Here is a 25,169-nt window from a genome sequence, read left to right on the forward strand (position 1 = left end):
GCGTGCAGAGACAATGTCAGGCACGCATTCAATCGACACATAGGTCGCTATTAATGTATACATGCGTATGAAACTCCGCCTTTAACAGCCCTGCTTTATATAACCCAGCTTGGCGTAACTATATGAAAGGGATGTCAACTCACAAACAGGAATTGCAAATACCTTCAAAGTATTATGCAACCTCATTAAAATCAGATCTTAGTTCTCGCTATCGCTAAACAAAGATCTGAGGACATCCCGTTACGGGTCACGTCAGAACGACCTTTCATCCAACCAATCAGAGCGTCGCTTACCAGATCATGAAAGTGACAGACGGAATGTGTTTCCTAATCATGCAACTTCGAAATATTTAACAGAGAGTATTCTGAACGACAGTTACGGGTTTTATGATTATATCCATACAATCTAGGCCATCTATAAGCCATTCCAGAATGTTCTTTTTATCAGTTTTTATTTTTTAAACGAGAATACGTCAAAATATGTTTCGAAGCGTAGTCGCCAGTTTGAAACTAGTGTCGTAAAGCTCGAGAAAGCTGCATTCTGATTGGCTAATGTTGATTTCTTGTCAGTCATTTCATTGATCGGTCAAAGTTCGCGAAAGGTCGTTCTGACGTGAACCGTAATGGGATGTCATCAGATCTTTGATTAGCGGTAGTGAAAACTAAGCTCTGATTTTAATGAGATTGAGTATTATGTTCTGGGTTATTTCGTTATAGCCCACTTCCGGTTTCGTTGCCATGGTGTCTTCTGTTGAACCGATGCACCCAATGTATTAAGAGGAGATATAGGTTTATTTTGTTTTCAAATATCAGTGAGTGAGTTGGGTTTAACGCGTTTAACTGTATTACAGTATTATCACGGCGCACTAACCCACGAGAATCATTGTTCGAGAATAGTCAATTTGTTCCATATATTTATCGGATTTTAATGTAATTTACAATCATGGGGTTAATATCAATATCCTATTCCTATACTTTCCTTGTAACGGGGCGGTCGGGTAGCCTGGTGGTTAAAGCGTTCGCTCGTCACGCTGAAGACCCGGGTTCGATTCCCGACATGGGTACAATGTGTGAAGCCCATTTCTGGTGTCCCCCGCTGTCATATTGCTGGAATATTGCTAAAAGCGGCGTAAAATCAAACTCACTCACTCACTCCTTGTAACCGTCACTGAGCATCAATATCAGCATCTAAACGGAAATTGTTGTTAATAATCTGACGTCAAGTTTCAAGTACTATCCGCGAATCAAAGGCAGAGCGGTTCTGTGGGTGATCTCGAGATATATAATTTGTCGAGATAATTAGAAGGTGACGTACCATCTAAATTCAAATGATTTTCTTGTTGTATACAACCCCACTGTTCGTCTGAAGGCATGCGTCGTCAAATTGTATTGTGAATTAGTCGTGCGGAAATGCTTACTATTCAAAGTGACGATGTTACATATCAGAGGCAACCAATTCTACCCTGGCATTGCGTCACTAACAGGCTAAAGACATTCACTGGAAACCCGTATGCTTTGTGTTGCTTAATGGAGAGTCACGTGCGCAGCAATTGTAAGGAAGATTGTTCATATACGAGCTTTCATTAAAGTGAAATAAAAACCTACATTTACAAAATAAGCGTAATCTTTTTTGAATAGAAATTCTTACAAATGTGAAAATAATTCGACGAAGAAATAGACGGCTATTGATAGGCACAGCTATAACCATTGACACGACTCGTGGCGACCCAGCGCTCAGGTGAGCTATTTCAATGTCGACAGCAATCACAACATCGAGACTAACATACGTAGCATTCCTACTGCAATATTTCAATGACGGTCGAGAAAAAGGGTTTTCGGTCTGGTTCCCTTGCCAATTGTAGACAGCTCTGAAGTTAATACCCACTAAAAGTGGTTATATTAAGAATGTTGTTCGTAGTATGGTTGGTTGGTTGGTTTGTTGTTTAACGCCGCACTCACCAATATTCCAGCTATATGACGGCGGTCTGTAAATAATCGAGTCTGGACCAGACAATCCAGTAGTTGACATCATGATTATCGATCCACGCAATTGGGATCGATGACATGCATCAACCAAGTCAGCGAGCCTGACCACCCGATCCCGTTAGTCGCCTTTTACGACAAGCATAGTCACCTTTTACGGCAAGCATGGGTAGCTGAAGACCTATTCTATCCCGGAATCTTCACGGGTCGTTCCTAGTATGAAGCAATAGACGTGTTTGTTTGATATGACCCGCAGACAATATAAGGCTGCCCAAAGAAACAGGCGACATATTGGTGTTACAGTCGACGACGATGACAGCTATATCAAACATGGGATATACATGTACTAAGTCTGTTATGGGGGACCGCCTCCGTGGTGTAGTGTGTAGAGCATCTGACCGGAAAGGGGAAGGTTCGATCCCCGGCCGCGCCGAACCAAAAGAGGTTAAGAGATGGTACTAATTGTTACCCTGTCTGGCGCGCGCGCACACACGCACACACACACACACGCACACACACACACACACACACACACACACACACACACACACACACACACACACACACACACACACACACACACACACACACACACACACACACACACACAAACAGACACACACACACACACACAAACAGACACACACCAACAGACACAGAGACATATACACAAACACGTGGAAGTGCATTAATCATGAACGGGACGTTAAACCAGACTTTACTTCACCGTGCGTGTTCATGTCAGGTCAATGAATAGTATGCTAGTAAGTGAGTGAGCTGGGTTGTACGCCACTTTATTACTTGCCCGTGAAGAGATGACCCGTTTAATAAACATACAGCTTTATTACACATTGTGTAATACCAAAACGCGTGCTTATGTACTCTCGGAACACGTTTCAACTCGTGAATAGTTGTGGTATCTGACGAGCTTTCGCTCGTCAGATACCAGAACTATTCACTCGTTTCATAAAGTTGGTATTACACGGGAGCTCGTTTAGTATTCTATATTTAATCAATACTCCAAAAACAGCAGAGGACACCAAAACTGGGCTTCGCACATAAACCCATGTGAGAACCAAACCCAGACTTTAATCGTGACAGGAGAACTCATTAACTGTGCTAGCCTACCTCACCTCCGCATAGAATATGTAATGATGAGAGGGAGGTGTTTTAGAGACTTGTCATTAATATTGTCATTGGAATATTGCTGAGTGCGGTGTTAAACAAAAAAACAAAAAAAACAAAAAACAAAAAACAAATCATGCATGTGAAAAAGCGATGTTAGTGCCAGTCTATGTTAAAGAACTAGAGATGGCGCTCACATCGCTTTGTGGACGGACTTTCTGTGAATACAGTATATATACAGCTTTGACAGCCATGTCACCTTTCACAGCAGTAGACGACAACTGCTGAAAGGTAAACCTAGTCGGTAAAGACATGTTGGAATGAGTGAGTAAAACTGCTTTTACGCCGCTTTAAGCAATATGCGAGCAATATCCCGTCGGGAAACTCCAGAAATAGGCTTCACACAATGTACCCGTTTGGAGGGGACCTACGGCCTGACGAGTGGACGCTATACGTCAACTATGCTACCTGACCGAAGATACCCCGAATTACTGGTACCCACATACAGGTATGTGGGGGAGGAAGCATGTGGGGTATTGAAAACGTTCTTTGTCGATCCATCCCGATCCACAAAGCGAGCTACAGTCGTAAGTCTATGTTAAAGGATAGAACTACGATGGTCTTAGCGTTACGGACGCTTTATAAATTGTCCAATTCACCCAGCAACCCAGCATGATTGCGACCACGCAACCTAGCATGATTCCGACCAAGCAACTCAGCATGATTGCGACCACGCAACCCAGCATGATTGCGACCAAGCAACCTAGCATGATTGCGACCAAGCAACCCAGCATGATTGCGACCACGCAAACTCAGCATGATTGCGACCACGCAACCCAGCATGATTGCGACCACGCAACTCAGCATGATTGCGACCACGCAACCCAGCATGATTGCGACCAAGCAACCTAGCATGATTGCGACCAAGCAACCCAGCATGATTGCGACCACGCAAACTCAGCATGATTGCGACCACGCAACCCAGCATGATTGCGACCACGCAACTCAGCATGATTGCGACCACGCAACCCAGCATGATTGCGTCCAAGCAACCTAGCATGATTGCGACCAAGCAACCTAGCATGATTGCGACCAAGCAACCCAGCATGATTGCGACCAAGCAACTCAGCATGATTGCGACCAAGCAACCCAGCATGATTGCGACCAAGCAACCCAACATGATTGCGACCAAACAACCCAGCATGATTGCGACCAAACAACCCAGCATGATTGCGACCACGCAACCTAACATGATTGCAACCAAGCAACCCAGCATGATTGCAACCAAGCAACCCAGCATGATTGCAACCAAGCAACTCAGCATGATTGCGACCACGCAACCCAGCATGATTGCAACCAAGCAACTCAGCATGATTGCGCGTTTTGTGTTTGAAACCAGCTGACCGTCGCTTGACAACAAACCCCAAAAGCCATATGAACCAAAACCGTTTGTTTTTAGTAAATATTGTTCCTGTCACAACCGTTGATTAATAAATCATTTTCTGACCTATATAATATAATTGGCAGTGGAGAGGTCTACTTCAGATGCACAGTCCAGCAATTACATAACGACAAATAACCCAAATGAAAACCCGATAGGTACTTAATAATTCAATTCAGTCTCGTCACATCCACCCCACTAGTGGGGCTCAAAGGCCAGATACCGTCAAAGTTGAGTGCCCGTCAAGTGGGGTCCAATCCTTGCGTTTTACACGCTCAAGCTAAACAGTAAGATGCAATCGGCACGTGAGAGAATTCGACTAGACGGGATTTGTGTGGTTTGAGTGGCTGTCTGGCCGGCTGATTTAGAGTTGCGGGTATGGTAGGGTAATAGTCTTGTAAGGGGTAAATCTAACACATCTACACACGCGTAGCTCCTAAATCTCACCTTGAGATTACCTGGAAGCGCTTTGATGAGGACACTCGTGTTTTATACGTTAGACAGGGAGGACTTTTGACGGAGCAGGATGCATATTGATGTTCATATGGACATAAATATATGTACGATGAATGGTTTTTTAACGTTTTTATATATATGGACAGACGTTTTAATGTTCATAGCTGCAGTTAGCCAATTCATTCAATGCCTTTACTTGAGACTCTATACAGAAAGCCCATGCGCTGGTGTCACGTTACGTTGTATTAAGTGGGTCCTAACGAGTGAATGAGTGAGTGAGTGAGCTTTTACGACCGTTTATGCCATATGCAGGTTAACCTAAAAATAAAGTCACAAGAATGTGCGATCCTGTTGATCAATGGGAATCGTAGAAGCGGGGAACGTGCATAAGTAGTGCTGCTTTAATCCCATATATTTATATATAATTTAATATGCGTAGGATTTCAGAATTTGGGAATCGGAACCAAGATCAGCGGCGTGACGAGATTATGCTTCAACTGCTAGACCACAGACCCCGCCTCTTGTAATCGGTCGAGGATATTTCTGTCTACTGATGGCTTTGTCCTTGAGTATTTTTTCCAAGGCTGTCAGTAAGCTCGTGAGACGTGCGGGTAGATATAAAAAGTGACAGAAGTGAAACGGCCGCAGAGGGCTACCCAGGTGTGTCGTGTTGCTTGAGGTCAGAGTTCAGGGGTCACATTCTCCAGTCGACATGGTCACTTGTCATGGAACCATTAGTGAAGGATAATCGGTCATACGTGCTTGTCCGAACGATGAAGTCACAAATAGGGCCACAAAACAGTGTCAAGTGTCAGGCCATGTCATATACTGCCGGGAAAACGTTAAAGCCAGAAGCAAAATATTGAAATTTTGGCGTCCATGTTTTGAATAATAGATCTACCACTGATGTACGGGACATAGCTGACATATTTTGTTGGTATTCTAAATGTGACAGGCCAGTGAGGGGGGTGGGGGGACGAGGCGTTACAGAGCGACCATCTGCATCACGCCATCACTCAATAGCCTGGAACACACCATCAATAGAGTGCATTGACATTTCGTGTCCTTGCTCTACCTTGCATTAACACTCTGCCCTGCACCTTCAATACACCTGGACCACACCCGACATATACCCTCCATACATAACTATTGTACTTATTAATATACATGCGCTCGGTGGTGATGTGAAAAACAAGCACTATCGTGCCATGCGAGGAGTAACCTACTCTTCTGCTCTACCACAACGATTTTCTTGTAATGTCCCCAAATAACATTGTAGTACCCCGTAGTACCCTTGCAATAGCCCGTAATAACCTTGCAGTACCCCGTAGTACCCTTGCAGTATTCCGTAGTACCCTTGCAGTGGCCCGTAGTACCCTTGCAATACCCCTTAGTACCCTTGCAGTACCCCGTAATAACCTTGCAGTACCCCGTAATAACCTTGCAGTACCCCGTAGTACCCTTGCAATACCCCTGTAAGACCAACCGATACGTTTGTAAGACCCACCGATACGCTTGTAAGATTCACCAATACCCTTGTTAGACCCACCGATACGCTTGTAAGATTCGCCAATATCCTTGTAAGACTCGCCATCCCCCTTGTAGGACTCACCAATGCCTTACAGATCCCCTATGACACCCTTGCAGTACACCACAACACCCTTGCAGTACACCACAACACCCTTGCAGTACACCACAACACCCTTCAGTACACCACAACACCCTTGCAGTACACCACAACACCCCTTCAGTACACCACAACACCCCTTCAGTACACCACAACACCCTTGCAGTACACCACAACACCCTTCAGTACACCACAACACCCCTTGCAGTACACCACAACACCCCTTCAGTACACCACAACACCCTTAAGTACACCACAACACCCTTCAGTACACCACAACGCCCTTGCAGTACATCACAACACCATTCAGTACACCACAACACCCTTCAGTACACCACAACACCCTTGCAGTACACCACAACACCCTTGCAGTACACAACAACATCCTTGCAGTACACAACAACACCCTTGCAGTACACCACAACACCCCTTCAGTACACCACAACACCCTTCAGTACACCACAACACCCCTTCAGTACACCACAACACACTTGCAGTACACCACAACACCCTTCAGTACACCACAACACCCCTTCAGTACATCACAACACCCCTTCAGTACACCACAACACCCTTGCAGTACACCACAACACCCCTTCAGTACACCACAACACCCCTTCAGTACATCACAACACCCCTTCAGTACATCACAACACCCCTTCAGTACATCACAACACCCCTTCAGTACACCACAACACCCCTTCAGTACACCACAATACCCCTTCAGTACACCACAATACACTTGCAGTACACCACAACACCCTTGCAGTACACCACAACACCCTTGCAGTACACTACAACAACCCTTCAGTACACTACAACACCCCTTCAGTACACCACAACACCCTTGCAGTACACCACAACACCCTTGCAGTACACCACAACACCCTTGCAGTACACAACAACATCCTTGCAGTACACAACAACACCCTTGCAGTACACCACAACACCCCTTCAGTACACCACAACACCCTTCAGTACACCACAACACCCCTTCAGTACACCACAACACACTTGCAGTACACCACAACACCCTTCAGTACACCACAACACCCCTTCAGTACATCACAACACCCCTTCAGTACACCACAACACCCCTTCAGTACACCACAATACCCCTTCAGTACACCACAATACACTTGCAGTACACCACAACACCCTTGCAGTACACCACAACACCCTTGCAGTACACTACAACAACCCTTCAGTACACTACAACACCCCTTCAGTACACCACAACACCCTTGCAGTACACCACAACACCCTTGCAGTACACCACAACACCCCTTGCAGTACACCACAACACCCTTGCAGTACACCACAACACCCCTTCAGTACACCACAACACCCCTTCAGTACACCGCAACACCCCTTCAGTACACCACAACACCCCTTCAGTACACCACAACACCCCTTGCAGTACACCACAACACCCTTGCAGTACACCACAACACCCCTTCAGTACACCACAACACCCCTTCAGTACACCACAACACCCTTTTAGTACACCACAATGCCCTTGCAGTACACCACAACACCCCTTCAGTACACAACAACACCCTTGCAGTACACCACAACACCCTTGCAGTACACCACAACACCCTTCAGTACACCACAACACCCCTTGCAGTACACCACAACACCCTTGCAGTACACCACAACACCCCTTCAGTACACCACAACTACCCTTCAGTACACCACAACTACCCTTCAGTACACCCCTTTAGTACACCGCAACACCCCTTCAGTACATCACAACAGCCCTTCAGTACACCACAACACCCTTGTAGTACACCACAATGCCCTTGCAGTACACCACAACACCCTTTCAGTACACAACAACACCCTTGCGGTACACCACAACACCCCTTCAGTACACAACAACACCCTTGCAGTACACCACAACACCCCTTCAGTACACCACAACACCCCTTCAGTACACCACAACACCCTTGCAGAACCTTTAACCCCAGTGGAGTATCCCTGTGATACTCCCAATGGACCCCCCTGTACGCACAACATGTGAGACCAGACCATGCGCTTGGTGGTCTTTTGGATAACCTATCAACTGCAACAGATCACATTGCATTGTGGGAACATCTGTTTGGAATTCGCTGTTAAGGTGTAGTGGTCTATATATCTCTTATATCGCCATGGATCCTGAATACTGTCTTCATGGCGCTGATATTGATGATACGGGGGGACAATTCAAGATTTATGACTTGAAACTGAACGTTCCGACTATTGTGAAGCCATTAGGGAATTTTGTCCGACATTGTTCGCATGGGTTCTCACAGTAAGTTTCACATTAAGCCTACTTTCTCCAGCAATGATCACAGCACAGTCATAAGCCCTGGTTTCAATATTGATGACAACGTTATTTTCACCGTCAAAAGGAGGGCATAGTGACATACATGCGGTTGTTGTCAGTGAGCAACCAGCTCAGGTTCTCAGACAATTAACCCGCAGATACCTTTTTGGGCTTGTCAGCATGGTGGCATCCCTGTTTTGTGGTATGCTATTGACAATAATGCCACGTGGTGTTCATGAGTGACGTAATCAACAAAACACTGCATATTGGACACTATTGGAATGGGCGCGTGCAGGTGCATGTTAAAAGGCACGTAGACCTTTGTTTGTTTTTTGAAAATATTTACATCTGGCCTTGTAAAGTTCCCTAGATCCTGCAGTGTTCAGGAAATATTGACCCAAGGTTCCAATGGGGCTGAATATTTTTTTGGTACCGCTACGTATTCCTGTGACTGAGGGAAGATTGGTGAGTATCTTTACAGGACCATATAGATGCTGCTGACAAAGATACACACATCTCGAGGGGCGTTTAATGCATCAGATACCACGTCGATTTCCCTCAAACAGTCAACGAAATTCAATCGTCTGCTTAATCTCCACTCAGTATCCGATCTCCCACTGTCGCCACAGAAGTCAATCTTCGTGCTCATTCTCCCCATAGCAGTCAATCCTCCCACTCAATCTCTACACAGTAGCCAATCTTCCCACTCAATCTCTACACAGCAGTCAATCCTCCCACTCAATCTCTACACAGCAGTCAATCCCCCCACTCAATCTCTACACAGTAGCCAATCTTCCCACTCAATCTCTACACAGCAGTCAATCCTCCCACTCAATCTCTACACTGCAGTCAATCCTCCCACTCCATTTCTACACAGTAGCTAATCCTCCCACTCAATCTCTACAAAGCAGTCAATCCTCCCACTCAATCTCTACACGGCAGTCAATCCTCCCACCCAATCTCTACACAGCAGTCAATCCTCCCACTCAATCTCTACACAGTAGCCAATCCCCCCACTCAATCTCTACACAGCAGTCAATCCTCCCACTCAATCTCTACACAGTAGCCAATCCTCCCATTCAATCTCTACACAGCAGTCAATCCTCCCACACAATCTCTACACAGTAGCTAATCCTCCCACTCAATCTCTACACAGCAGTCAATCCTCCCACTCAATCTCTACACAGCAGTCAATCCTCCCGCTCAATCTCTACACAGCAGTCAATCCTTCCACTCCATTTCTACACAGTAGCTAATCCTCCCACTCAATCTCTACACAGCAGTCAATCCTCCCACTCAATCTCTACACAGCAGTCAATCCTCCCACTCAATCTCTACACAGTAGCCAATCCTCCCATTCAATCTCTACACAGCAGCCAATCCTCCCACTCAATCTCTACACAGTAGCTAATCCTCCCACTCAATCTCTACACAGCAGTCAATCCTCCCACTCAATCTCTACACAGCAGTCAATCCTCCCGCTCAATCTCTACACAGCAGTCAATCCTTCCACTCCATTTCTACACAGTAGCTAATCCTCCCACTCAATCTCTACACAGCAGTCAATCCTCCCACTCAATCTCTTCACAGCAGTCAATCGTCCCACTCAATCTCCCCACACTAGCCAATCTTCACACTGCAGCCAATTTTTTTTCATTCAATCTCCCCGCAGTAGCCAATCTTCGAACTCAATCTCCCAAAAGTAGCCAACCTTCCTACTCAATCTCCCCCAAGTAGCCAATCTTCCCATTCAAGCTCCACCCAGTAGCCAATATTCCCGTTCAATCTCCACTCAGTAGCCAATCCTCCCATTCAGTTCCCTTTATAAACTGGACATCAAACTCAATCTCCCCTATACGTACTGAAATATATCTGGTTCAGTTTTATCTACTACTGCCTGACGCTTAATGTGTGATTATTATCACTACAATAACTCGCGTTTGTAGAGTAGAACAGGTGGACCTATATTACCTATATCTTGATGGGGAAGAGGTTTCCTGTCCACGTTACTGCTGCTCGTCGTGAACATTGATAAAGATCTGACTAGTCGGATAGTAGTTATTGAACGGCTGACGTTTATGGCAGCGAAAATCTCTATTTCAATCTGCAACTTACTTCTACACTTTTACCCTCCCATACCTGCACGTGCTCATGTCTCACAATAGCTGTTCCGTCAACTTACATTACAGAAATTAAGGTGTGCGATCTTATTCTCAGATATGCAGTGGGTGAACAAAACTACAAAACGGTTCTTTCAGAAGCAATTTTCTCAAGAGTGTTTTTTTTGCTACCCCCAAATTATATTCAAACACAGCAAACGGCTTGTTGAGGTTGAAAGTACGTGTTGATGACTAGTGTCTGTTGACTCTCTCCAGCTTCTGTCTGCCTCATCGAGCGACGGTCCGATACCGTCGGGCCTCCATGTAGGTAAACGCATACCTATGTGGGATGTGCGCGGGGTGTGTAATTGTCCTAATTATGCCGAGGAATTCAAGGCTACACCAGTAAGTATAGACAGCCTACAAGTAGGTCAAAACCCTAGATTAAAAACGAAAACTTTTGTAAACACTGAACTGGAAGAGTGGTGTTTGCGCAGAGCTCTCGTCGTGTGATACGTCGGCAATTACATCCCTCACATTTTTGTGTCGCATTAGTTTTTCCAACTCTGTCAATCTGTTGACTGAGATTGATTCACGAATGCAATTGTTTTATTTTTTTTCAGTGTGAAATAAAAACAATTTTGATATCCCCTGCAGGTGTGCTGTTCATTGCCGGACGAGTGATATCTGTAACATAGTGGTGTATTTATATGTTTCTGTCTCATCCATAGAGTAGATGCATTAGTAGAGCCGGGCCATAGTGTATGTATTTCCCCTCGCCCTCCACACTGCGACCAGGGCCTACTCTATGTACTTCCACTCGCCTCCACACTGCCACCAGGGCCTACTCTATGTACATTCTCTCGCCCTCCATACTGACACCAGGGCCTACTCTATGTACATCCACTCGCCTCCACACTGCCACCAGGGCCTACGTACTTCCACTCGCCCTCCACACTGCCACCAGGGCCTACTCTATGTACATTCTCTCGCCCTCCACACTGACACCAGGGCCTACTCTATGTACTTCCACTCGCCTCCACACTGACACCAGGGCCTACTCTATGTACTTCCACTCGCCTCCACACTGACACCAGGGCCTACTCTATGTACTTCCACTCGCCCTCCACACTGACACCAGGGCCTACTCTATGTACTTCCACTCGCCTCCACACTGCCACCAGGGCCTACGTACTTCCACTCGCCCTCCACACTGCCACCAGGGCCTACTCTATGTACATTCTCTCGCCCTCCACACTGACACCAGGGCCTACTCTATGTACTTCCACTCGCCTCCACACTGACACCAGGGCCTACTCTATGTACTTCCACTCGCCTCCACACTGACACCAGGGCCTACTCTATGTACTTCCACTCGCCCTCCACACTGACACCAGGGCCTACTCTATGTACTTCCACTCGCCTCCACACTGCCACCAGGGCCTACTCTGTGTACATCCACTCGCCTCCACACTGACACCAGGGCCTACTCTATGTACTTCCACTCGCCTCCACACTGACACCAGGGCCTACTCTATGTACTTCCACTCGCCCTCCACACTGACACCAGGGCCTACTCTATGTACTTCCACTCGCCTCCACAATGCCACCAGGGCCTACTCTGTGTACATCCACTCGCCCTCCACACTGACACCAGGGCCTACTCTGTGTACATCCACTCGCCCTCCACACTGACACCAGGGCCTACTCTATGTACTTCCACTCGCCTCCACACTGACACCAGGGCCTACTCTATGTACTTCCACTCGCCTCCACACTGCCACCAGGGCCTACTCTGTGTACTTCCACTCGCCTCCACACTGACACCAGGGCCTACTCTATGTACTTCCACTCGCCTCCACACTGCCACCAGGGCCTACTCTGTGTACTTCCACTCGCCTCCACACTGACACCAGGGCCTACTCTATGTACTTCCACTCGCCCTCCACACTGACACCAGGGCCTACTCTATGTACTTCCACTCGCCCTCCACACTGCCACCAGGGCCTACTCTATGTACTTCCACTCGCCCTCCACACTGCCACCAGGGCCTACTCTATGTACTTCCACTCGCCCTCCACACTGCCACCAGGGCCTACTCTATGTACTTCCACTCGCCCTCCACACTGACACCAGGGCCTACTCTATGTACTTCCACTCGCCCTCCACACTGACACCAGGGCCTACTATGTGTACTTCCACTCGCCTCCACACTGCCACCAAGGCCTACTATGTGTACTTCCACTCGCCTCCACACTGCCACCAGGGCCTACTCTATGTACTTCCACTCGCCCTCCACACTGACACCAGGGCCTACTCTGAGTACTTCCACTCGCCCTCCACACTGACACCAGGGCCTACTCTGTGTACTTCCACTCGCCTCCACACTGACACCAGGGCCTACTCTATGTACTTCCACTCGCCCTCCACACTGCCACCAGGGCCTACTCTATGTACTTCCACTCGCCCTCCACACTGACACCAGGGCCTACTCTATGTACTTCCACTCGCCCTCCACACTGACACCAGGGCCTACTCTATGTACTTCCACTCGCCCTCCACACTGCCACCAGGGCCTATGTACTTCCACTCGCCTCCACACTGCCACCAAGGCCTACTCTGTGTACTTCCACTCGCCTCCACACTGCCACCAGGGCCTACTCTATGTACTTCCACTCGCCCTCCACACTGACACCAGGGCCTACTCTGAGTACTTCCACTCGCCTCCACACTGACACCAGGGCCTACTCTGTGTACTTCCACTCGCCTCCACACTGCCACCAGGGCCTACTCTATGTACTTCCACTCGCCCTCCACACTGCCACCAGGGCCTACTCTATGTACTTCCACTCGCCCTCCACACTGACACCAGGGCCTACTCTGAGTACTTCCACTCGCCTCCACACTGCCACCAGGGCCTACTCTATGTACTTCCACTCGCCCTCCACACTGCCACCAGGGCCTATGTACTTCCACTCGCCCTCCACACTGACACCAGGGCCTACTCTGAGTACTTCCACTCGCCTCCACACTGACACCAGGGCCTACTCTGTGTACTTCCACTCGCCTCCACACTGCCACCAGGGCCTACTCTATGTACTTCCACTCGCCCTCCACACTGCCACCAGGGCCTACTCTATGTACTTCCACTCGCCCTCCACACTGCCACCAGGGCCTACTCTGAGTACTTCCACTCGCCTCCACACTGCCACCAGGGCCTACTCTATGTACTTCCACTCGCCTCCACACTGCCACCAGGGCCTACTCTATGTACATTCGCTCGCCCTCCATACTGACACCAGGGCCTACTCTGTGTACATCCACTTGCCTCCACACTGACACCAGGGCCTACTCTGTGTACATTCACTCGCCTCCACACTAACACCAGGGCCTACTCTGTGTACATCCACTCGCCCTCCATACTGACACCAGGGCCTACTCTGTGTACATCCACTCGCCCCCACACTGCCACCAGGGCCTACTCTGTGTACATCTACTCGCCCTCCACACTGACACCAGGGTCTACTCTGCGTACATTCACTCGCCTCCACACTGCCACCAGGGCCTACTCTGTGTACATCCACTCGCCCTCCACACTGACACCAGGGTCTACTCTGCGTACATTCACTCGCCTCCACACTAACACCAGGGCCTACTCTGTGTACATCCACTCGCCCTCCAGACTGACACCAGGGCCTACTCTGTGAACATCCAGTCGCCCTCCACACTGACACCAGGGCCTACTCTGCGTACATTCACTCGCCTCCACACTGACACCAGGGTCTACTCTGCGTACATTCACTCGCCCTCCACACTGACACCAGGGCCTACTCTGTGTACATTCACTCGCGACTAACGGGATCGGGTTGTCAGGCTCACTGACTTGGTGCATGTCATCGCATTTCATGCATCGATGCTCACGATGTCAATCACTGGATTGTCTGGTCAAGATTATTTATAGCTGGAACATTGTAGTGTTAAACAACAAGCAAACAAACAAAACGCACATTCTACAGACTACCACGCACATTCAACACACTACCATGCACATTCAACACACTACCACGCACATTCAACACACTACCATGCACATTCAACACACTACCATGCACATTCAACGCACTACCATGCACATTCAACACACTACCACGCCCATTCAACACACTACCACGCCCATTCAACACACTACCACGCAAATTCAACACACTACCACGCACATCCAACACACTACCACGCCCATTCAACACACTACCATCCACATTCAACACACTACCATGCACATTCAACACACTACCATGCACATTCAACACACTACCATGCACATTCAACACACTACCACGCCCATTCAACACACTACCACGCACATTCAACACACTACCACGCAAATTCAACACACTACCACGCACATCCAACACACTACCACGCACATTCAACACACTACCACGCACATTCAACACACTAACACGCACATCCAAGTTACTATAACTTTGCATGACGGCATCATGTCTTTATACATTGACCAGTGCAGACAAGTAAAATTACAATACAACCAAACATACCTGTGCCACTAGTTGGTGAAGATCAGTGGGAGATATGAAACAAATGTAACATCATAGTATGGATCCATCCTCTATAATCCACTGTAGTTTATCGCCATTATAATACGATAAATACTCTGGACCAAACTGCTACGTTTCGAGGCCGACTCGAATGCTACGACGCTAAAATTTCAACCAATGAAATTACATTTATGTGCGAGAGGAATTCTGCGGGAAGATACTGATAGATGAAATTGAAGTGACGACGTCACTTCACAAAGGAGCCGTGGAAACAACACAAAGTCCAGGGTATTTATCCTACTAGAAATAGAGATATAATACACTGGACAATCGAGGATGATATGGAACATATGTGTTGGAAAATATCCCCTGCAAGCAAGACGCTCGTTTCTCCGTGAATGCTTGAATTTTAATATCCCGGACGTCTGGGTTTTACTTTACACGTACTTTCAATGTAAACAGTAAACATATTAAGGCCAAGGGTTGAAACATATTTAACATAATTTTGGAAGTGGAATTGCTTTTATGAGTGTTGATGGAAGCTGCACTTGAATGTTTCATGCGTCAATATGACAGATGTTCTTAAGCTAATCAGATACCTGGAACCACATCTCACGCACACGTGAAATTCTCCAACACACCGAAAAAAGAATTTGTTTTAATAAAACTCCAGTGTATGCATAATTAAGACGGGAATGAGACGCTGGAGTAGCTAGAATAACAAGAATTTATTTTTAGTAAACGTAAACATTAATATCACCCGATTTATTGACAACGGGTCAAACCCTTTCCAAATGCGTACAATCTGAAAGAGAGTATTCCCTCTGCGGGACGGTCAGGAATCTGTAGCAATATGTATTGATGTATGCCCAGACAGCCCCTACATACAGCCGTGCTGTATTTAATTGATGTTTTCAAGAGCAAATGTTAATATTTACATTGTCATAATGTCGTTTCCTTGGAGAGCATTAGTTAAAACATCTTAAATAAACCTCAATCCGTTTAGAAGTGGGATGCAAGTTAATAGAGACCTACCGGTTAGATCGCAACAGGTGCGGGAAAACGCATTGATAATTTACACAAATATTACACTACAAATACCATACATAATGTCTTTAATACAAACACTCTTTAACTTAGCTGTTGCTAAGCATCTACATCTCCCACCGCCTTGCTGTATGTTGTCTACAGCGCCTCTGTAACACACCTGGTCCAACGCGGTACAAATAGCGACGCGGAACAGCATCACGAGGTCTTCTGTCACTCTTCTGTGAAGGAGGGACAAAAACACATGTGCATTTTTGCCTCCGACGTAGAAGAGTTGACGGTGAGTCGCACAAGAACTGGTACGTATTGTGACGGGCGCCCTCCACCTAGCTTGAAACCTTTACATGCTATTCGTGTACTGTCTGTTCTATTTGGGCTTGCGTTGTTGTACTTTATATGATTAATTTGCTCTTGTTGTACAAAGAAGGGGAAGTAAGCCTAATATTTCTCGATCAAACACAACCTTTGTGTAGTAAACTACGGCCAAAGAAGCTTACAATCTCGAGCCCCGGGGCAGAATGCAACCGACAGTTTAAGGTAGGTTTCGGGCTATTAAAGCGAATTGACTAGCAACAGTGGTAAATGGTGAAAAGGGTACATTATATAAAGAATAATAAAGGGAAATGTTAGCATCGCAATGGGATACGTAACGCTTGAGGGGAACGTGTTGCTGAGCTAATAGACCAACACAGGCCAAAGTATACTTGGAGATTATTGGAGGTTCCTGGGCCCGTCGGTTACACTAACACCACACCCGTGTGGTCCACAACATCGTCGACAGTGAATATACATCCACGAGTTTGTTGGCTGAAAACGTTGATTGTTTAATAAACACTGATTGTGGAAAGATGAAATCATTTCAGCATTTAATAATGTTAAATTAGTATGGATAGATTGTGAAAATATTTAATTAATATATGTGTATTATGACCCACCATCTCGGATCCACATGGAACACGATATCTAATCAATGAGGTACCTTAAATATACTACTCAAGAGACGTTAGGGACCAGCCATTCTTTCATATTGCTATCGTTGATCTCTCATGGCATGGCCGGTGAGTTACTAAATGCGAAACGCTTGACGGATCAGCTATAATAATATGAAAGAATCGGTTGGTCCTTAACTTCTTTTTAGTAGCATACATTACACAGATAGGGTTAACTTTGAAACGGTAAGATTAATTTCTTGATGTCAGGACAACATGAGCAGAATGTACCAATATATTCAATACAAATGTTATCGTAAAATGCTGTAATACTTTGCGTACAGATAAAATAAGGTCATTACGATTAAGTGAGTAAATTATCAATATCGCTTGTGGACATATTACCGTAATACCACGGGGGGGGGGGGAATACCACCACCAAGAACGCACACCACGCATACAGAACCCGTGTGCAGATTGTAACCTTGATCTGTGGCGTGACGGCAGACCGCTTTAAAGTGGGGACAGTGTAGACAAACATTTAGTCGCAGAAATGAAGTCATGAATAAGGCCAAATAGAAACTCTATAAGGAAGCCGCCAAGTATTAAGGAACCCTCTAGTCTCTTAATTCCCTCATCCTAGACCTGACAATGGGATGAGGGGTAAATGGAAAGACGGTGATGTGCTCTGTGGTGAGTGAGTGAGTGAGTGAGTGAGTGAGTGAGCGAGTGAGTGAGAGTAATATTTTTATCTTCGACAAAAAAAACAAAAAAACGAACAACCCCCGAGAGAAAGACGGTGAGTGAGTGAGTGAGTGAGTGAGTGAGTGAGTGAGCGAGTGAGTGAGAGTAATAGTTTTATCTTCGACAAAAAAACGAACAACCCCCGAAAGAAAGACGGTGAGTGAGTGAGTGAGTGAGGGGACGAGCGCGTGAGTGAGAGTAATAGTTTTATCTTCGACAAAAAAACAAAAAAACGAACAACCCCCGAACGCTTAAACTTCATATATAAAACATTAATTCGTAATAAAAGGGTCAGACATTACTGAGAAGGGAAGTAGGTCACGAGCAGTTTAATGGTCTGAAGCTTTGCTCAGTGTTTGTTTGAAGCCAGTATTATAAATGCAGAAAGATGATTGGGGATGATTTATTGTTTCATCTCGGCCGTTTCCCTGTGATTGTTAGGGAGCCGCGTGGAGCGTGACGTGGTTTAAAGGACACGACCAGCTCTCACCGGCAATCACGGATGGATCGTATCACAGCTCAGGTATTCGCCTAGGTCTGGGGAATTTTGATTGGTCTGTAAATCATCTCTGTCAGCGGAGCGCTGCTTTTATGTTTTTATGATTATTGTTGTGTGAATAGAACAGTTACAGTTTACGTAAGATATGACCCTGTTGAAATAATGTCGCGACCATTACAGAGAAGATGTGTAAACGTGACAGCCATATGACTTTCTAACTATATTCAGGGTTGACCCCTGGCCAGATTGTTTCGAGCATTTACTGTTGACGTGCACAGTCACACTTGTCATGTTTTCAGACGTGCACTGTCCCATATAAGAAACTTCCCAGCACAATACACATGCACTGTCCAACAGAAGGACTTCCCAACACATAAGACGCGCACTGTCCTGCAGAAGGACTTGCAAACACATCAGACGCACCCTGTCCTACAGAAGGACTTCCCAGCACATTAGACGCGCACTGTCCTACAGAAGGACTTCCCAACACATTAGACGCGCACTGTCCTACAGAAGGACTTGCAAACGCAAAAGACGCGCACTGTCCTACAGAAGGACTTCCCAACACATAAGACGCACACTTTCCTACAGAAAGACTTGCAAACGCAAGAGACGCGCACTGTCCTACAGAAGGACTTCCCAACACATTAGACGCGCACTGTCCTACAGAAGGACTTCCCAACACATCAGACGCACCCTGTCCTACAGAAGGACTTCCCAACACATCAGACGCGCACTGTCCTACAGAAGGACTTCCCAACACATCAGACGCACACTGTCCTACAGAAGGACTTCCCAGCACATTAGACGCACCCTGTCCTACAGAAGGTCTTCCCAACACAGCAGACGCACCCTGTCCTACAGAAGGACTTCCCAACACATTAGACGCGCACTGTCCTACAGAAGGACTTCCCAACACATTAGACGCGCACTGTCCTACAGAAGGACTTGCAAACGCAAAAGACGCGCACTGTCCTACAGAAGGACTTCCCAACACATTAGACGCGCACTGTCCTACAGAAGGACTTCCCAACACATAAGACGCACACTTTCCTACAGAAAGACTTGCAAACGCAAGAGACGCGCACTGTCCTACAGAAGGTCTTCCCAACACATCAGACACGCACTGTCCTACAGAAGGACTCCCCAACACATCAGACGCGCACTGTCCTACAGAAGGACTTCCCAACACATCAGACGCACCCTGTCCTACAGAAGGACTTCCCAACACATCAGACGCACCCTGTCCTACAGAAGGTCTTCCCAACACATCAGACGCACACTGTCCTACAGAAGGATTTTCCAACACATAAGACGCACCCTGTCCTACAGAAGGACTTCCCAGCACATTAGACGCACCCTGTCCTACAGAAGGTCTTCCCAACACAGCAGACGCACCCTGTCCTACAGAAGGACTTGCAAACGCAAAAGACGCGCACTGTCCTACTGAAGGACTTCCCAACACATTAGACGCGCACTGTCCTACAGAAGGACTTCCCAGCACATAAGACGCGCACTGTCCTACAGAAGGACTTGCAAACGCAAAAGACGCGCACTGTCCTACAGAAGGACTTCCCAACACATTAGACGCGCACTGTCCTACAGAAGGACTTGCAAACGCAAAAGACGCGCACTGTCCTACAGAAGGACTTCCCAGCACATAAGACATGCACTGTCCTACAGAAGGATTTTCCAGCACACCAGACGCGCACTGTCCTACAGAAGGACTTCCCAGCACGTTAAACATGCACGGTCCTACAGAAGGACTTGTCAACACATCAGACGCAGGTCTTCCCAACACATTAGACGCGCACTGTCCTACAGAAGGACTTCCCAGCACATAAGACGCGCACTGTCCTACAGAAGGACTTCCCAGCACATAAGACATGCACTGTCCTACAGAAGGACTTCCCAGCACATAAGACGCGCACTGTCCTACAGAAGGACTTCCCAACACATTAGACGCGCACTGTCCTACAGAAGGACTTCCCAGCACATAAGACATGCACTGTCCTACAGGAGGACTTGTCAACACATCAGACGTACATTGTCCTACAGAAAGAATTGTCAACACATCAGACGCATATTGTCCTACAGAAGGATTTGTCAACACATCGGACGCACACTGTCCTACAGAAGGACTTGCCAACACACCAGACGCGCACTGACCTACAGAAAGGATTGTCAAAACCACAGATGTCATTTAAAAGAACTTGAAGGGCAGTCGACTCATAACAATATATATCAGATCAGTTGGCTGAGACCATGTATTCGTCCGTCGTCCTCATCAGGCTGTTTCAGTTAACTCGTTTGTCCATGTACTTGTCGATGCATATGTAGTTAATATATCTGAAATAACTAACCAATAACAATTAAGTATGTTGTTACCAGATACAAAGCTGGCATGCCACTGTTTGTTGACGCAGTTTGTTGATTGAACATGTTATATGCATCGCATTCTCAATTCAATATTTTACCTTCAAGACTGTTTTATCGGGTGGTCACCCCCTTAAGAACGCGCCACATGTGCTACAAGTCAGATGCAGTGTTAGAAGCAAGGAGCGCATCTCGCGTCAAACTCTAAAGTAGGGCAGTGTAATTAAAGAGAGTTGGAATCTTACAGACAGTTACTGACACTCAACACTTAAATACTCCTAAAATGTTACAAAGGACTTGGGAGACATTAATACATCTATTTGGATAAAGAGGCAAGTGTGGTGGGTTGCTGCCTCGTTAGTTTATGGAAAGCCACTTAAGTGGAGGTTGTTGCCAGGAACATTTGAGTGGTGGTTACTGTAAGGAATATTGAGGTAAAGGTTGTTGCCAGGAACATTTGAGTGACGGTTACTGTAAGGAATATTGAGGTGAAGGTTGTTGCCAGGAACATTTGAGTGACGGTTACTGTAAGGAATATTGAGGTGAAGGTTGTTGCCAGGAACATTTGAGTGACGGTTACTGTAAGGAATATTGAGGTGAAGGTTGTTGCCAGGAACATTTGAGTGACGGTTACTGTAAGGAATATTGAGGTGAAGGTTGTTGCCAGGAACATTTGAGTGACGGTTACTGTGAGGAACACCGTCACTCAAATGGTTCAGATAAGGTAAAGAAAGCAATATGTGACGTCATGAATAATGGATTACGTCATATATTTTTCTTTGCAATAAAGTACTTTGACGTCATATGGCTTCAATTCACCAATCAGCATTGAGGAAAATTGCACAGGACTTGTGTCAATATCGGAAAGTTATAACACACCATTCATTATTCTACCCTTATGTGTAATTTAAAGAATGCATTATCTACCGAAAAGTGTTTTATAAATGGTTTTGTCTGGCCGAATAAGTCTCATCGCTACAATGAATGAGTTTAGATCCCATTGTCCCTGTACGCGAAAGTAGACATCATATTGAATACAAGGCCGTCTCTTCGGTTATTTTGTCAGAGGACACAGTTCACCTAATCTCCTGGACCCCCGAGGATGAGATGAAAGTTGTTTGATTTACCGATCCTTCTTAGATTGAGACTGCAGACCATATAAAAATGGGTGTATTTCTATGATTTATTAGTAAAGAAGCATTTGGTGGCTGGGCCTTTGATACATATTTTGTAACCATTAAATCTGATCAATAGGTGGAGTTTCAGTACTTAGGCAGGTGTGAGGGGAAATACTTCAGTCCCTTTATGTTCCGACTCCAGGGATACACAATGGGTCATATGTAATTCCCGTGCCCCTGCAGTCAGGGTGATGCAGAAGAAAGCGGTATCACCTGTACCCACTGTATGACGGGTTATAATGTACCCTCGCCTCGCAAGAAGCCACTGAGAAGGGCGCAATATTCTTCATATGACACAACATTCAATTAGTTGTGGCTTATATATCACCCTTTTTAGAACCCATGGTAACTTAACCTCCGGCTTGGCATTGTTAGCGACATATATTACACCAATTCATTCGGGTTTTAACTGGCGTATTTGCTCATTGAGGGATCTCTCCAGTGTGTCCTATCACCCCTAAACGCACCACATCCTTCTGACACTGTTTGATAGCCGGGAAAGCTATACAGTCTCACCTGTAATAGAGTTTATGAAGCGAGCAAATCCTTTTGCTGTTTTATAAGCACATATGTTTGAAAGCCGTGTTTCTTTTGAAACGACCCAACTTAATGGGGAGCTACCACTGAGAGTCGAGATACACGTAATACCTTTAGGAAGCAAGGGTGCGATTGAGCAACGCCTGTGAACATCTCCCTGTCGCAGACCGACCACCACAGAAGTTGACGAACCCTTTCAAAATCAACCAAAACGACAACTGTAAGAGTCGCAAGAATAAATTCTCTAAAAGAACATTCGGTAATTTCTGCATTGAATTCCCTTCATTTGAAGCGGTAATGTGGTTGTGCTTACAATGATCTCCCGGGGGCTTGGCGTTGTTGCTTGACAATAGTATTGTGATGACGGGAGAGACCTCCCTGAATTCAGAAGGGGTTATGATGTTTACCCAATCCTACATTCAGAAGTCATTCACACCGTTCCTTATTCAAAATAACTTTATTGGTTTTTAATGGAACAGGATACATGCGAGTCGTGTCTGTCTTGAGCTCATTTGACGTTTGGTATTCCACCCTTATTCCTGTCTGACAAGGGATCAGAGCTTAACAAACGTCATTCGGAGTGGGTCTTATCCTGCGATAAAGGCTTGTGGAAATTATAAGGGTCACCACGCGCCCTTTTTTGATAATCACATGGTACTGTTGATACTCTGTCAGCAGTGTTGTCCCAAAACAGACACACATGTATAATAACACACGTTCTTTGTGAAGGTTTGGTTGAACAATACCTCTCAGTCCGATGTTGTACAATAGTAAACATAATACAGTGGAGCTGTATATCATGTATCTAGTAAAAGGGATAGTTATAAATTTAATAACGCAGTTTCAGTTCTGATAATGATCATAGTATATTTTGTTCAATATATATGGGATATTTACAAATAATGTTGGTGAAATACTGCGTCTCACACGTATGGAAATTGAAAACGTTTGGTGTCTTGTCATTTGATGTACAGACCGCCTCCGTGGTCTAATGGTAGAGCGGCCGCCCGGAGAGCGGAAGGTCCGGGGTTCGATCCCCAGCCGCGTCATACCTAAAGACGTTAAAAGATGGTACTTGTTGTTAACCTGTCTGGCGCTCGGCATTAAAGGGCTAAAACAAGGACTGGTCGGCTCGGAGTCAGTATACTGTGTCTGAGTTGGGTATTCATGTTAAACTGCAGCATGGTATCTCAGTGTGCTAGCACTATAAATCGGCATCAGTCCGGACTGGTACAAGCACACACACACACACGCACACACATGCACGTCGCTATATAAGTGCCATAATCTTGGACGCGACGTTAAACTCAATTTCACCTCACCTCATTTGGTGTACAAGTGGTACTAAAATGGAACTCTCCTCCAATGGAACAAAGAACGTCTCCAAATCTCGTGACGTTGAAACAACGTCTGAAAACTCAGCTGTTTAAGTGTGATGCATAAAACCAAAATATTGTCCGACCATTTGTACGCGTTTTAGGCAAACCAGGGGTGTGTGGAGTCCAGCGCTATATCAATGTCATTAATAATATTATCCATTATTATCCTAAAGTTATATTAAATATAGATATGTTTCGTACAACTAACGATTATTAACTTATTAACTTCGTCGAACCCATTAGCCACCCTTGTACCCGAGCTTTAGCGCCGCCTCTCAATGACCGGTATTGATGTTGGCCATGTATGAAAGAAACCGAGAAAATTAACTCGGACATTCCTCTCGCACTTATACATGTCTGTCTTGTTATTTAGTTTGATAGGATTATATTGATGATCATATGAACTCATTACATATGTAATATCGCATATTAATTAAGGTTACCAAATATATACCATGCTAAAATTGCTATTTAATTTTTCTAGCGGAGACTACATCCAATCTAAACATTGTTCAATATCTTTAAAAATATATTTGAAAAACATATCCCTTAACGACGTAGTGTAAAAAATCCAATTTGATAATTTCAATCCTGTCAATTAAAAAATAGGCAATATGCTGTAATTGTTATTAACGTCTTCAAGGGCTTACGCCCATCCGCCTTCCTAAGAGGTTTTTTCACGGTTTTAGAAATTTTGCCGTTTCAAATTATGTCAATGAAAAAGTACTGTTTTCTTAACATGGAGTCTGTTCTCTTTCTTACGTTCCCATGTAAAGCATTTAGAATGTTCTGTTGAGCGAAGCAAGACGAATAGGGGTGAAAGTTCCAGGTAACTACATGCTAAAGGAGTATAAGAGCGGCCGTGTTACCTGGCCATACC

This window comes from Haliotis rufescens, unplaced genomic scaffold, assembly GCF_023055435.1.
Source record: "Haliotis rufescens isolate VD_foot unplaced genomic scaffold, xgHalRufe1.0.p SCAF_16, whole genome shotgun sequence".
NCBI classification, from domain to species: domain Eukaryota; kingdom Metazoa; phylum Mollusca; class Gastropoda; order Lepetellida; family Haliotidae; genus Haliotis; species Haliotis rufescens.